At 37.8% G+C, this 15,696-nt stretch overlaps 1 long non-coding RNA gene across 3 annotated transcripts; it reads left to right on the top strand.

The window, feature by feature from the left end:
• The first annotated feature begins 853 nt into the window (after window positions 1-853).
• LOC134296743 (uncharacterized) lies at window positions 854-9,214 on the top strand. Of its 3 annotated transcripts, none has more exons than XR_010003587.1 (4): window positions 854-1,181; window positions 3,170-3,294; window positions 6,080-6,177; window positions 8,056-9,214. It is a non-coding gene; the product is annotated as an uncharacterized LOC134296743 (long non-coding RNA). The 3 variants fall into 3 exon arrangements; XR_010003585.1 differs by having other exon boundaries at window positions 854-1,185; XR_010003586.1 differs by having other exon boundaries at window positions 854-1,189.
• Window positions 9,215-15,696: the final 6,482 nt, after the last annotated feature.

Raw genomic sequence — 15,696 nt, 5'->3', positions numbered from 1 at the left:
ATATTTTTGGGGGAATTCCCAGTATTACTTTCTGAGTTGACTGCTTCTTCCTATGGCCTATTTACTTCATGACATTATCTCCACCCCACCTCCTTCATCCAAATTGTTAAGTCCAGACTTTCAGATAACTGACAGGTTTTGCAAGAAGTGTTTGAGCCACATGTTTGAGAACAGATGCTAACTGACATATCAGTGTGGGAATGTGCTTGGGCCACATATTTACACATTGCTTTAATGACCATCTCATGCATGTGGAAATCTTCCCTACTTCTGAATATACCATTTCAAGCCAGTAGCCAATTAAAAAAAACCCCACAAGTTATCTTAATAGCTCCCACACAGATCGGCATCCCCATGGGATATACCTGTTCCTCTTTGGTCTCTGTGTAAACATCCCAGGTGATTACATAATTAGTTTATGAGTCCTGAAAGCAATCTATATAAGCAAAGAAGGAATGCCTTTTCTTCATTGTGAAATGTCTAAAGTTCTTAACTTCTACTTGGCCTACATTGACATCTCACAGCACCTCATCATAGATAGTTAGATCATATTAGAAAAAAGTTTCTTTTATTTATTTACACTTGATTGAAAAGAAAGAGCATCTGTAGGACCATAACTAAGATGCAGTACAGACTCCAGAAATTATTCAGCTTCAGAGAGAAGCTCCTAAATCTTTGTCCTAATGTTATTTCTCCCACTCCCTTAAATCCCATGGCCAGTTTATTATGGCAATATGCTAAGACAATGTATTCTTTCTATAGTGTGTGTGCCCCTTTGGTAACTAGGGAATTTCTTATGCACAGAACTTTACAGTATATCCTAAATGGACATAAAGAGTTGTGCCACATTTATAACAGGCAAGATTGTAGTTAGGTTTCTGTTACATTTGCAGGCATTCTTTCTTGATGTCCCAATAAGTTATGGCAGCCTTGTTTTCCTGTTTCTAGGCAACCTTTCTTTACAATTTCAGCTTTTTGAAACAGGACACTCCAGATTGGATGACAACCAAAACACTCTGTCAGATTTTGAAGCATTTAGCACAATTCTCCTGACTACTGTTGCTGTCCAAGACAATGTCCTCACTGCGGTCAAGAATAGGTCTCTTCAGCCACCTACGGGCCCACCCCCAAGACCCCACAACTGGAAGACCATCGTCTTCGGCCTACGAGGGATTGCCTAAGTAAGTAAGTAAGTCCTGACTACTAGCTGGCCTCCCCTTTTCCTTCTAGTGAGTTCCTGTACATCTGAATATTTGGGGAAAAAATTGGAGGGACCCAATTATCACCATTGTTTTTGATGACTATAACATTGGGCTCATTTCCATATTACTTTCAAATCCAAGTAAACATCCTCATATTTTCATTTGCATTTTCCCAAATATGCACATTTTGGTACATACTTTTTATAAGCCACTTCTGCTTCATAGAATGCATATTTGTTCATACCTTCCTATAAGGTACACTTTTGTGAGGTTGTCTTAGACAAATGCATCACAGGGTATAATTCGGAACAGTGTAGCTTTAAATGCATTCTGACACCCAAGTCTATTCTGATTCATGCATATATTTAGGAGATGCTGATTGACAGATTGGGATGGAAATAATTTTATCTCCATCCCTTATCACAGGGATACTTTGCTTGTCCTTCCAGATCTAAGCATGTTGTCTAGCAAAGGATGAAAAGCTTTGTGTGTTTGCAAACTGAAGCCTTCTCATATTTATGATAATGTGACTTTGGCTGCTCAAGTGTCTCACATTAAATCTATTAGTATCCTTTATCCTTTGGACAGGCTTATGCATCAGGCTGGTGAATTTCTTGCTTCACTAAACCCCAGTGTTGAAAAATCAGGCAAGGTATTAATTACCCTTGGTTTTGTTTTTTTTTAAAGAATTTGTGTGTGTTGCCATAGATACAGCAGGTCCAGATTTTTGAAAGCAAATATACATTTCAAAAAATCAAGTAGTTCAGTGAAAGGGTTTGAGCCAGTTCTGTCATAAATCTCATTTTTCTATTAAACATATTGTAGAGGACCATCTGGAAATCTTTTATAATGATTCTCTTATAATGATTATTTTAATGCACCACAGAAAAGGTTAATGATCACAACAATCATAGGTGAAATACACACAATGGGTCACCTTGTGGCTTCCATGACAGTGGAGTGATTCTGTTTTCGGTTTTAGTCCAAACTTTAAAGAAGCTAGCCAAGTTGCTGAAAGTATCTTTAGGACAGGATTCAGCATTTCAGATAGGTAGATACATATGTAAAATAGTTATGCCTAAGTTACTGGTAACATGTATTAATTATAGATAATGAATTATTTGTGGCTAGTTACTTCCTGAATCTGATTATGGGCGCATCCACACAGCCCAAAAATCAGTGCAAAAGTGGGTTTTAAAAACCCACTTTGGCACAGATTTTTGTCCCTACTCCTGCAAAAAAAAAAAACTAGGTTGGGTGGTTACATGGCATCCCAATAACAATTGGGATGGAATGCAGCCACCCTGAAGCCCCCCAAATATACTCCTAAAAATAAATAAAACCTATCTGGCCACCATTTGTCCTCGTGCCAGGAGGGCAGCCTGACATACCAAATGACATACCAGGAGACCAGGTTTGTTCCAAATTAATTCGGTTTTACCAGAGGAGTCTAAACAATGCCTCCGGTAAAACCAAGACAGGTCCTGGTTTTTAGGCCTGCCTGGATGGGCCCTAGATCATCATACAGACTTATTTTCTGGAATATGTTTATAGTTTGTGGGAGGCCCAAAGGCTTCACATTTGGAGCATCTCTTATTATTAAGAAGCCTTTAAACATCAGTCTGGAATATAGTTGTCACTCAACTTTTGTAGAGGTTAGCGGTGTAGTATCTGTGCACAAATGGAAAAAATACAAATATAGACCAGCTTTCTTTTTTACCCTAGAGAACACTTCTATAGGCATTTCTAGGTCCTCCAGGGTGATTCTATACTCAACTTTGGTTGTGTATAGTGCAGCAGCTGAGTTGGCAAATACAGTAATCCACAAATAATCAAACATGCTGATGTTGAATCAAGGGATAGTTGTGCTTTCGGTGCCTTACACATAAATAAATCCCACTACAGAAATGAGCAAACAGTTTTGTCCAATGCACTTATTTAAATCTCATTTTTTTCATCCCATTCAGGTTTGCAGAAGCAGAGTTATACAAGTATTGCCACTGTCCTTAACATGCACATGACACACATAAGTTCACATGTGGAGATGTATGTTGTGCAGTCCTGATGCAGAAACTCTGACTAGAATCTAAAGGTGAATAGAAAGCCCTTGGGCTGTCTTTTATCACTGTAAATTTTCTCACTCCTTGTACTCATTCCAAAATCAAATGATGTTAAGCCATGGTTTTCCACATTCCTGCCCTTATTCTTCTCAATTGGAAAGAAAGGTTTAGCAAAGGAGAGACTTTCCTTAGCCCTAATAATAGTTAGTTATCTGTGTTGTCTTATTTATTCTCCTTATACCTTGTTGTCCCTATTGTCTTACTTTCTGTATGAAAATCTTTTCTTAAAAAGAATGGTTACCCCATTTAAAGCAGACATTGGAATCACATAGTCATCCAGACAATGTAGAACCAATTCTCATCAGCCCCATTGACTCCAGCCTACAGTGAGTAATGATCAGAGTTGTGATCCAACAACATCTGGAGGGCCACATATATTCCACTCATAGTCCAAAGGCTAGAAATAAGGACATTGGAATAAATTGAATTTGCATGAAACAGCTAATCGATAACCAACAAAGAGTCTTGTGATATCTTTAAGATTAACATATTCAGTATTTAGCACAAGCTTTCATGGAGTACAGCCAATTTCTTTAGATGTGAATTATCAGTTCTGACTGCTGGCAAAAGTGATCTGTAAAGAGAAAAGAGATGGAATGTTTGAGAGAGAATGAGGGAGGGAAGAGAAAGAAGAAAGTAATAGAAAGTGTGTACCAAAAAAGTTGTTTTTGTTGTGTAAGAACTGTATTTCTTCCTCTGAATCTAGTAGCAGCTCAACTACATCATAAGCTTCTTTTCCTGCAAATTTTAAGATCAAAGCTGTATTCCTAGTATCATCCCCAAGAGCCTAATATAAATTGTATAATCTCTGTGTCCACCTTCGCCCCCACTCCACATGGGTTCTGTGTGTGCTGGACCATGTGCGTGTGCTCCAAATTGTGACAAACACCCGCCAGTCTGTGACTGTGCTTTAAGAATTTGAAAAAAAACCCCTCACATTAAATAATATCCCTTCCCTCTATTGTAAAGCAAGGCAGCCTTTTTATTTAGAAATGTTTTTTCTCGCTTTTCTCCTCTGTTGCTGGAAAGCTTTCTCGCTTTGCATATCATCATTATATATACTGTTGTTTGTGAACAACAGCTCAAACACCTTGAACCACTTCAGAGACTGACACAACCTTGGTGAAATGAAGGCTTTACTCATCTATTTCATCTTCATTTCCTGTATGTGGGAGAACTTTCTTCTGTTAAAGTAATAGACACATTTCCTAGAACAATGCTTTCCTATACATGAAAGTATAACCTTTTAATGAACTTTTGGGGGCAAAAGCCCCAAATCTCTGCCCTGAATACTATCCATTACACTTCCTCAGAAAGTCCATGCTTTCCCCATAATGATATGTCATATTCTCTCCAATGTTTCATAGATGGAAATTGGAACATGCGTGGCCAAGCAACATATAAATGTGACCAACATAGCAAAAACTATTAATGATGAAGAACACATAAACTAGATGAGGCTGTAACTGTTTGTTTTGCCTGAACTTACAGGGAAAAGCAAGATTCCATCCTCTCTCCTTCCATTGCTGGATAACCTCCCCAATTTAGTTTGCAGTTATGCAAGTAAGCTGAGGACAAAGAGGGAGAGAAATAAACTAGGACATTTTAAAAGTAGGTGAAAAAGTTGAATAGCAGAGGATTAATTGGACTATCCCTGCCAAATGAGGAAAAATTGGGGAGGGCTTTTACCATACCAGATGAAGCTAAGACTAGAGATGCATCTACACTGCAGAATTAATGCAGTTTGACACCATTTAACGGTTATGGCCAATGCTATAGAATCATGGGAATTGCAGCTTGAAGAGGCACCAGCACTATTTGTCAGAGAAGGCTAAAAACCTTATAAAATTACAACTCGCATGATTCCACAGCATTGAGCCATGATAGTCAGTGCTCCAAACTGCAAATAGAGGACTGTATTCTGTAAAATGAGATGCTTGCATGCCTTAAAAGACCTATTGGCATTGTGTCCTGCTTTGGGGCTACACATAAGCATCGGGCTGACCATTGTAGGATACAAACTGCAGATTAGATAGGCTTTTGATATGATCCCAGAGAATTCTTATACACTGTATTACAAGCAAACTGACTTCTGGGGGCACCTTTGTAATGAAGCAGAGTATTCTAAAGACATTGTTATCCATTGAAAATATTCATAAGCTTCTCCACTATATACAATAATGACTTTTGGTTGTGTCTAAAGGGATTTTTTAAAAGGAGAAGGAAAAGGATGCCAATAACCAGCTGCAAATGCATCTCAATATTCCAGCAATATTTATTATTCCCTTTGCCACCAGAAATTACCCAGATTAAAAAAAGTTAAATCCCTAACATTTTTATCGATGTTGAGAAAAATCATTAAAAAACCCAACTGACTGGGGATTGCAAAAGCTATAAAATTTCAATTTATTTCTGGTTTTGATTTGAAGGGACTTGGAGAAGGTGTTAAAATAGAAATAGAAATCATGCAGTGAATTCAGTTGCATGTGTCCATTTACATCCACTCACTGACCAGAAGCCAGAATTGGAAGACCATTTGGAATTACAAGTGTTAAATGTAAAACAGTCTTCTGATAAAAGACATGCAAGAGTGGAATGGACAGCTGACCACATCCCATGCCAGGAAGTGAAACTTCAGCCAGGTCTGCTGGTTGATGTGTTCTTATAATTAACTAACTATTAACTTTATAAAATCCCATGAGAAATATTTACTGTTGCTGTGTAACTAAAGCTTTGGCATCTGCTTTGACCCAATAGGATTGCAAAAAGAAAACATTGACCAATCAGGTATCCCATGGAAGGGTCATCAAAAGCCAAAAAAGTGCCTCCTGCTTGGATGGAAAGCAAAATCTAAGGTAGGCGTGATCAAAATGTGACCAGTGAGCCATATACAGCCCTTCCTCCACAGTTCAAGGTAGTGAATAAAATCCCAAAACTAAAAGAAGCCACTGCATACAATGTACTTTAGAGGTAGTAGGGCTTAACCGTGAATTCCTGCTTGAATATGACTAGAGCAGGGCGTGGGTGAGGAGTTTATTTATATCCCATAAAAGCTTATTCATATCTCAAAAGGACTAACACATAGTTAAAGATCTTTGCAAAGAACGTATCAGTGTCTTCATCATTTGAAATAGAGGGGGTGGAACTAATGAGGACAAGTCTTTTCTTTCCTTGCATTTATCTCATACGCAAAAACCTTTTAAGAAATACATGTTCATTAATAAAGACATTTACACCTTACTTTTTTTGTTAAAAAGACACTTGAAACATACTCAAACGGCAGCCATTTCCTCATCATATACATACACAAAAAGAGGGACCACATTCTTTCCAAGCAGAGTTTGGAATTGCATGGTCCATGGACTAGATGTGGTGTTGACCGTACGAGCTGTTCAACAGCGGAACTCTCTGCCTTGGAGTGTGGTGGAAGCTCCTTCCTTGGAAACTTTTAAACACAGGCTGGATGGCCATCTGTTAGGCATACTTTTATTGTGCTTTTCCTGCATGGCAGGGGGTTGAGCTAAATGGCCCAACTCTATTATTTTATGATTCTATGAAATATGCTATTTTCTGCACAGAAAATCTCCCTTTCTCTACAAAACTACCACATATGAAATGTGAACAGTAGAAGTCCCCAAGTATATAATTTTAAGGCTTTCTTGCAGCAGGAATCAAAATGTTCAAGTTACTCATTGATTCTTGCAAGAAAAAAATCAGGAAGGAAATATATGTCCATTAAATGAGCATTCCTTGCCTATGAAAATGGTAAGAAATTCATGGGCTTGCCATAACTTGACTGGCATCTTGAATCCACATCCACATGTAAGGATTACCACAGACAGGGTACTTTTTACTTATTGCAAAAGCTATTGGAACAAATTACTTTTGAAAAGTAGCTTTGCAAGGTCTGTATCCTGGGAGTTCTATTTCAAAAAGCAGCTTTTCCTAGATGTGCCCTCAGCATGGTTTATATGGAAAATGGTACTCTGGGATATTCAGGGTCCAGACCACTTAGGACCTCGGGGAGTTAAACTGGCATTTTAGGTTCTCGAGAGAAGAAAACTCCAAAATATGTAGTTAAAATAAAACCAGATCAATAAGAAATACATGCCTTCCCAGCTTGGCTTCTTCATTCTGCACTTGGAAACTTTGAACAGTGAACACCCCTCAAAATGCACTGTGCTTTGAGCATAATATAGTGGCCCAAGAATATCACAAGAACATAGATTTTCATGGGCATGAGGAAGTGGAACTGTCTTAGATTGTATCTTTATTGTAGTATTAATGTAGTTTAACAATACATTGATTGCCATGACTCAAGGTTATGGAGTTATGGAGTTGTAGTTTGTACTATTTGGCAGAGAAGAGTATAGACTTTGCAGAACTATAACCCCCATTATTTTATAGCATTGAACCATAGTGTCAAACTGCATTAATTCCACAGCGCAAATGAAGCTACAGTTAATGAGGAATCTATAAGGAGTGACTGGATAGATATCTCATTGGGGAAGTTAGTTGTTCTCCTGTGTTGCTGCATTATAGCAGTAGACCACTATAGTTTTTACTCAGAATGTTCTGACAGTTCTTTAATTTGTGAGGATTGAGTTTCTGGTTATGTCACTTCTACTCCCCCCCCCTTTGTTATTTATCTTCCATTTTGTTAGTTTCTGATTGAAAATGTGTGCATTCCTGATTAATGAAGCAATATTTATTTATTTGTCATATTTATTCAGTACCACATCACAAGTAAAGTGGAAGCTGTTTTCAAAGCACTTGGAAGAAATAAATCACCAGGAACAGATGGCATACCAATAGAGCTGTTTCAAGTTCAAGGGATGGAATCCATCCAATTCCTAACAAAAATCTGTCCAGCAATATGGAAAGCAAAACAATGGACTACAAATTTGAAATACTCCATATACATTCCAGTTCCCAAGAAAGGGGACATCAGGGACTGTAGAGACCATCAGACCTTTGCATTAATCTCCCACACAAGCAAATGATGCTCAAGATTTCACAACAAAGAATTTGGAACAAGAAATGACTGACGCCTGAGTTGGATCCATATAAAGTAGAGGGATATAATCATATTGCAAACATACAGTGTCCAGAGTGCGCAAAATAATTTCAGGAAAAATGCTTTATAGAATAAAACAAAGATTTTGACTGCATAGATCCTGAAAAACAATGGATTGCTCTAAAAAGAGATGGGAGTGCCACAGCATTTGATTGTCTTGATGTGTAATCTATACTCTAGACAAGAGCCAACTGTCAGGAAAGAATAAGAAGAAATGGAATTGTTTCCAGTTGGCAAAGAGTACAAGAGAAGAGTGCATGTCATCATCCAATCTCTTTTGTTTATGCACACAATATTTTATACATAAAGTGGGATGACTTGAAGGGAAATGGGCAAGAAAATGGAAAAAAAGAAAGACCAGTAATGCATATGACATTGTTTTATTAGCAAAAAATAGGAAACATTTAAAATGATGTCTGATGAAAGTAAAGGAAGAAAATACAAAAGCAGTGCTACAGCTTTTTTTCTCGTTTCAGGAGCGACTTGAGAAATTGCAAGTCACTTCTGGTGTGAATTGGCTGTCTGTAAGGACGGACATTTCATAGAAGATGCCTGGATGTTTGCTGCTTTACCATCCTGTGGGAGACTTCTCTCATGTGCCCGCATGGGAAGCTGGAGCTGACAGACAGGAGCTCACCCCACTCCCCATATTCGAACTGCCAACCTTTTGATCAGCAGGCCTGTCGGCAAAAGGGTTTAATCCATTGCCCCACTGGGGGTCCAGCATTACAACTGACTATTAAGAAAACAAAAACCATGATCACAAACAACACATGTAACTTTAAAGCAGATGTTAATAAAAAAATTCAATATTTTGGGGTTGTTGTATGTCTTTCGGGCTGTGTGGCCATGTTCCAGAAGTATTCTCTCCTGATGTTTCGCCCACATCTATGGCAGGCATCCTCAGAGGTTGTGAGGTATGGATATTTTCAATATTTTGGTTTAGTCAGAAATCAAAATGGAGACTATACTCAAGAAATCAGAAAAAGATTAAGACTTGCAAGGGCAGCTAGCTATGAAAAAACTATATAACATCCACAAGTTTAAAATGATGTCCTTAAATAGTCACTCATTCATGCCATTGTATTTCCAATTTCTGTGGAAGCTGGATGATAAAGATGACAAGGGGAAAAAATCAACTAATATGAAATATGGTTCTGGCGTGGGGTTCTATGGATACTGTGATACCAAAAAACCCCAAAAAACCCCAAGTAAATGCATTTAAGATCAAATCAAGCTTGAATTTTCCCTAGAAGGCAAAATGACTAAACTAAAGCCATTGTACTTTGAATGTAAAATGAGGTGACAGGAGTCCCTATAAAAGACAATAATGTTTAGTCAAGTTGAGCATGTTCTGAAAAGAGGAAGACTGCCTTACAGGTGCATCAAAATGTTATGATCCTGAGTTTTTAAGTCCTGAGCAGGACTGTCTGGAAACAAAATGTTATATTCCAGGACCTAGAGTAATGTTTTAACCCCACTAACACTAGGAAAACACTGTCTAAAACCTCAAAGTCACCACCAATATTGAACAAGGTGGGTCAGTGGTCTGACTCTGTAGAAAGAAACATCCTTGGGGTCCTCCTAAAGTCCTGCTTGTGTTCACACATAATTATCATATGAAATTATTCTCTGTATGATCATTTCACTATTCAATGAAACCTTATTCAAGAATCACATAAAACTTAGATTCAGGATTTCAAAATTGCCAACAGAGAAAATTATCTTCCCAAAAGCATAGAAGATGATGGGAACATGTAAGTCATGTCCAACACATTTTGCTGTGCAGCAGCAAATTGCTTCCCCTACACACATGAAGGAACATAGTAGCCAAAATCCAGCAAATTATTTTGGCACAGGAGACACTTCTTCCCATCCCTGATAGTAAAAATGCAGTAATAATACATATAATAACCAGGAATTTTCTCCTCTTTGATGATGCCTGAACAATACATAGGCTGCTTGGCAGGTCTGCCTGCAAATCCTGGAAGTGGAAATGTTTGAGAAGGTGGGTGGGACTAACTTGCTTCTTTAATTTGTGCTTTTATAATGTTCAGTTATAGGAATCCGAATAGGGTTGTTATTTTGCCTTGCAGAGCTGATTTTTCTCTCTGCAAGGCTTTCCCTCCCACATCTTTGCACTGTAATCTCTAAAGCAAAAGCAAGTGCAGAGCTGTTTAATATAGTTTCTTTTTAGTTGTGGCTAAGATAATTATTTTTGTCCAAATCCTGTGTCATCTCTTGGATGTGGCAGATACTAATCCCCATTCCCATTTCATCTTTGAGACTTTGATATTCAGGCCCTGGAGATACAGACCCATTTTCTAGTTCTACTATTTTTTACTTTCTGCTATTTTCTTTTTTGCTGTATGTGGCAAGGCAGGGAGATCATCCACAGTTTCCTTTTTGCCTGCTAGTCAGCCAAGGCAAAACTGAAGCTTAATAACATTAAATGTCATTAAGATATTGTTTTAAGAATGGGATTCAAGAAGTCTGGATGAAGAAGAGTAGAAAGGAAGATATCATGGGATGAAAGAAAGTAGGAACTGTCATGGATTTTAAGGGTTTAAAGAGAAGTAATGTGGTGCTTAGGATCAGTTTTAGTGATAGCCTATGAGTATCCTGGTGCTTAGATGTGTACCAATCTGATGTGACTACCCTTTGCCCAGTGGTGCTAGAGATGTGGCATTCAATACAGACAAAGTTTGCATATATGTATACAAAGAATATTGATGCAGCAAAGTCATATTCAGATGTTTCTGAAGTGTATATTTTAAACATGTAGGACAACGAGTGGTTTCTGCACTCCACCTCAGTCATCCCTTGCTCATGCAAAAGTGAGCCTCTTGAAAAGGATTCCTCTTTCTATTCATGGAGGCTCCCCATGGATACAACAAAGATTTTCCCATGTTTGTTCTTCCATGGAGAGACTTCACTTGGTAGAAGAAGTTCTCCATTTCAGACAAATTGCTTTCGTGTAAACAAAGCAGTAATGGAGATGCCAGGGCTAGCACAGTCCCCACCATATGTGTTTAAACCACTCACTGCAAAGAGGTCTCAATATGGTTTCATCATTCAGAAATGTTCAATATGTACACATTTCACAGGGTTGCTGATTTATACATTCTTACAGTCAACAGATTTTACTCATATTTTTTGGACATTCATTTAGATGTTTGTGAAAATCTCCCATCAGCATCCTGGATTCTATTTGCTTTGTGACAAATGGAAAGCGTTTTCTGAAAGAGGTCCTCTCACAAAATGCCTATTTAGATTACCTCCAAACTCTTAGTGGGGGGGTTAAAACATGACCTTAAGACATGATGTTTTGCTATTAGACACGGAGAAGAAAATGATGCCACATACACAATAAAGTTAGTCTGGCACCCGAAGCAGAAATTACACAAGCAGATTTCCCCTTCTCCAGTAGAAAAATGCAGCCACAACAAAATAAATTTATTTGTTGTCTTTTCACAGAACTTATATGTTGCTAGATAGCCTGATCATTCTAACTAATGCTAGTGTAGATCTTGCTCTATGACCTTATTTTTTGGATTAACAATTATTTTCCTTTTATCTTGTGATCCTCCAGAAGGCTATAAGAACACACGGAGCCACCTTTTTTGTTAAGCTATTCAAGGCTGGAACTGTCTGTCTGCCTGTTGTGTTGCATCTCTCTAGTGTCTGAGACAGAGGCCTTTCCAAACTCTTCTAGCCATCATTCTTTTTATTTGTAATACCAGGGTTGAGCATAGAATTCTAAACATGCAATGCATCAGTTCAAATCCTGGCTCCATACCCATCATCCACAGATCCTAAATGCTCAGAGTCACTCTGAATGACCAGTCCATGACTCACATAGAACATGGAGTATTTGAGAAATATCTATGTTTACCAGTGGATCTCAGCATGCTGCTATAGTTTAGCCCTGAGAAAGACAGAAAAACTGTAATAAACTCTTTGAAAACAGCAGTTTTGAAGGCTCTTTGCAGTTTGGTTGTTTTGTGCAGAAAATAGCATTTCCTACAGAGGAAACATCACAAAAAAAATCCTTCCTGCACAAAAAAATGCTGAATTTTACTCACATGCACACACACACACATGCACAAAAGGGAGAGATACAGTTTTTTCACAGAATAAGTCTGAAACTCTAACAATTTGTATCAGTTCAGAATTATCCTTGTTAGAGTTTCCCAGTACATGTTGATAATGCCTTATCTGAAATGCTTGGAACCAGAACTGTTCCATATTTTGGATTTCCATATTTTGGATATATCTAATGAGAGGTTTTGGAGACATGACCCAAGTCTAAACATGAAATTCCTGTTTTTTGTTTTGTTTATATATATATATATATATATATATATATATATATATATATATATATATATATATATACACACACACACACACACACACACATACACACACACACACACACACACACATACACATACACACACACACACACACACATACATATAGCCTGAAAGAAATGTAATACATAATATTTCAAATTCCAGATAAGTGATCTTCAGTCTATGTTCCAGCAACATGTTTTTGAACCATTTAAAACATATTTTCAAATATTTGTTCCACCCTTACTAAAAAAATCTTGCCATTATTGCTGTACCTCTTCAGATCTGATACTGGGTCAGTGGATTTTGTCTGGCTATTGGAATATTTATCTCTGTTCCACCTGTACATTTGTAAATATACATGAGAACATGCAATGATCTTTTGCTTTGCGCTCTAGAAACCAACTGATCAACCAATAAATTAAAGAATTTGACTACTTTTTCCAAAGTTCAGCAAATATTATGCTGAATATATAGCAGTAATATCCAGGCTGATGTGAGAAGGGATTTTTTTTATATTAAAATTGTCTGGAATGGAAACTGCAGTTCACATCTTTTCAGTATACAGGCAAAGTTAAAAGTACAGTAATGCAATGGCACTGCAAGGTTCCACTTATCAGAAATAACCCACCCTCCTGCCTCCTTTGAATAAAAATAAATAAGATCTAAAACAGGAGGGGGGCAACTTTGCAGCCTGAATTCTTGTAACACATCTGCGTGGGTTTCCATAGCAATGGGGCTATTTGAGACACACTAAAGCACACATACCACATCAAGAGACAACGGAGGAAGGAAGGCAGAAAAAAGAAGAGTGAGAAATTAGTAACAGGCAGCAAGTAGAGAAAATTCACTGCTTTGTTTAAGTAGAGTTCAGTGTGAAAAAAATCTGATAAATTCAGTGCTTTTTCACTCAATGGCATGGCATGACAGAATATTCTGGAATGATAAGTATTTGTGGGTTTTTTTTTTTTTTGCTGTGTATGGGTTGGGATTTGACTAAAAAACATTCAAGGTTCCTTAGTGACAGCAGTATTTTGCCTCTTACATTATTTGCAATGAGGACATTGGCCAAAATCCTATTGGTTATATCAGCATAAGCCATAAGGTACCGTTTACCTGGGAGAAAACTGGGATATACATTGAATTAAATTGAATTGAGTTAGGAGAAATGCATAGCATTTAGAATGAGATAGGCAGAAAAAGCCATCTGTTATCCAGAAACAGCTGTCATACTTCAACAGCTGTGGCTTGATAGCAGACGGTTTCTTCTGCCCATCTCACTCCAAATGCTATGCACCCAAATGCTCAAAACAGGACCTGGAAACTTTTACTGCCATTTTTTCACTGTTGCCGCATCTGCATGCGTTTTACCCCTGGCATAATTGGGTGAGTTTTGTGCACCCCCAGTGATGAACTGCAGACCCGGTGAGGAAGGAAATCAACAAAACAGTCATCATACCTCTTTAGGAATTTTCTAGGTCTTCCAGGGCAACTTTATGATAACTTCCGGTGGAATTCATTTGTTTCAAATAGCATTTACTATTTTCCATGGTTTCAAAGGATTGTCAAAGTGCATTAATTCTCTGTGTTGATTTGCATCTTGTTTGCAGCTGTTTAGTTTAGGGGGGGGGCAGGTAATGGAGAAACATGATACGGGTATATAAAATTATACACAGTGTGGAGAAAGTAAATAAGCTTTTCTTTTCTCACTAAAACTACGTGAGGCAGATTCAGGAGAGATAAAAAGAAATACTTCATACAGTGTACAGGCAATGCTCGAGTTACAAACACCCGACTTACAAATGACTCCTAGTTAAGAACAAGGGTGAGACAATAGTAGGTAAGAGAAATCTACTCCTAGGATGGGAAATTAACTCCTGAAAGAGATAAGGTGTCTCCACTGAAGCTTGATCACCAAGCCAAATTTTTCAAATTCATTATCACAGGGACAGAAAGTGAGGCGAAATTTTTTGAACACAGACAGCAAAACAAATATCACAGGAGTGTTAACCCTTCTCTCTGCTACCCAAAATTAAAGTTAAATACATATATGGCTGAGTTACACTTAAAATGTACATGTTCTGACTTACAAACAAATTCAACTATGTAATATGTAATTATGGCTGCAAACTCAGATGGCCATAAAAGAGAACTTTATAAATTCATGAATGTTGGGTGAATCATTGGCTATTCAAGATGTATCAGTATCAAAGGCATTGTACATTTATATATCAGTTGCCAGGAAGCACCAAAATAAGCTGATGTCTTTTTTGTCTTCGAGGTGGGCTTCCCATAAACCACTATGTGGACAGAACATTGAATTAAATTGCATTTGATATGACCCTGTGTGGTATTTCATGTAATCTTATGCAGGACCAATAACCTCTTTTCGTGTGGCAGAACACAAAACAACCTCAAAAAGAGAGTCCTACCAGTAGTATCATAGCATGGCTTTGGCTGCCCTTTGCCCAGTGGTTTGTTAAACAACTCCACCAAGCTTCCTCTGCGTCATGCTTGAAGTCTGTTTCCTGATCACTGTGGCCTCTCTGTTGTAATTTGGCAAAGTTCTCATTTGTGGCATTTGCTCAGGTCTCACAAGCACTTCCTCTCATCATCCGCACTCGTACTTTCACTTAAATGTGCTTCTGTGACCTCTGTTTTACCCCCTTGACGAAAGAATAGTGTTCTAGTATATCTCCCACCCCACCCCTTACCTAGATGGATATGTTCTTAACTCCACTTAATCCTTTGGTATTCTGTAGTAAAATATATTCTATGTACATCTACAATTTATCAGTTTTCTGCAGAAGCACAAATGGTACAGCTATCTCACCAATGGTACAGTTTTCTCACCAATTCTTGTTTCCACAAGAAATCATTTATTTCAAAATCCTATTATCACAGGGACAAAAAGTGATGTGAAATTTTCAGAACAGGGA

The sequence above is a fragment of the Anolis carolinensis genome, chromosome 2 (genome assembly GCF_035594765.1).
Source record: "Anolis carolinensis isolate JA03-04 chromosome 2, rAnoCar3.1.pri, whole genome shotgun sequence".
NCBI lineage: Eukaryota > Metazoa > Chordata > Lepidosauria > Squamata > Dactyloidae > Anolis > Anolis carolinensis.
Note: the sequence above shows the minus strand (reverse complement) of the source record. Positions and strands in the feature narration are given on the sequence as shown.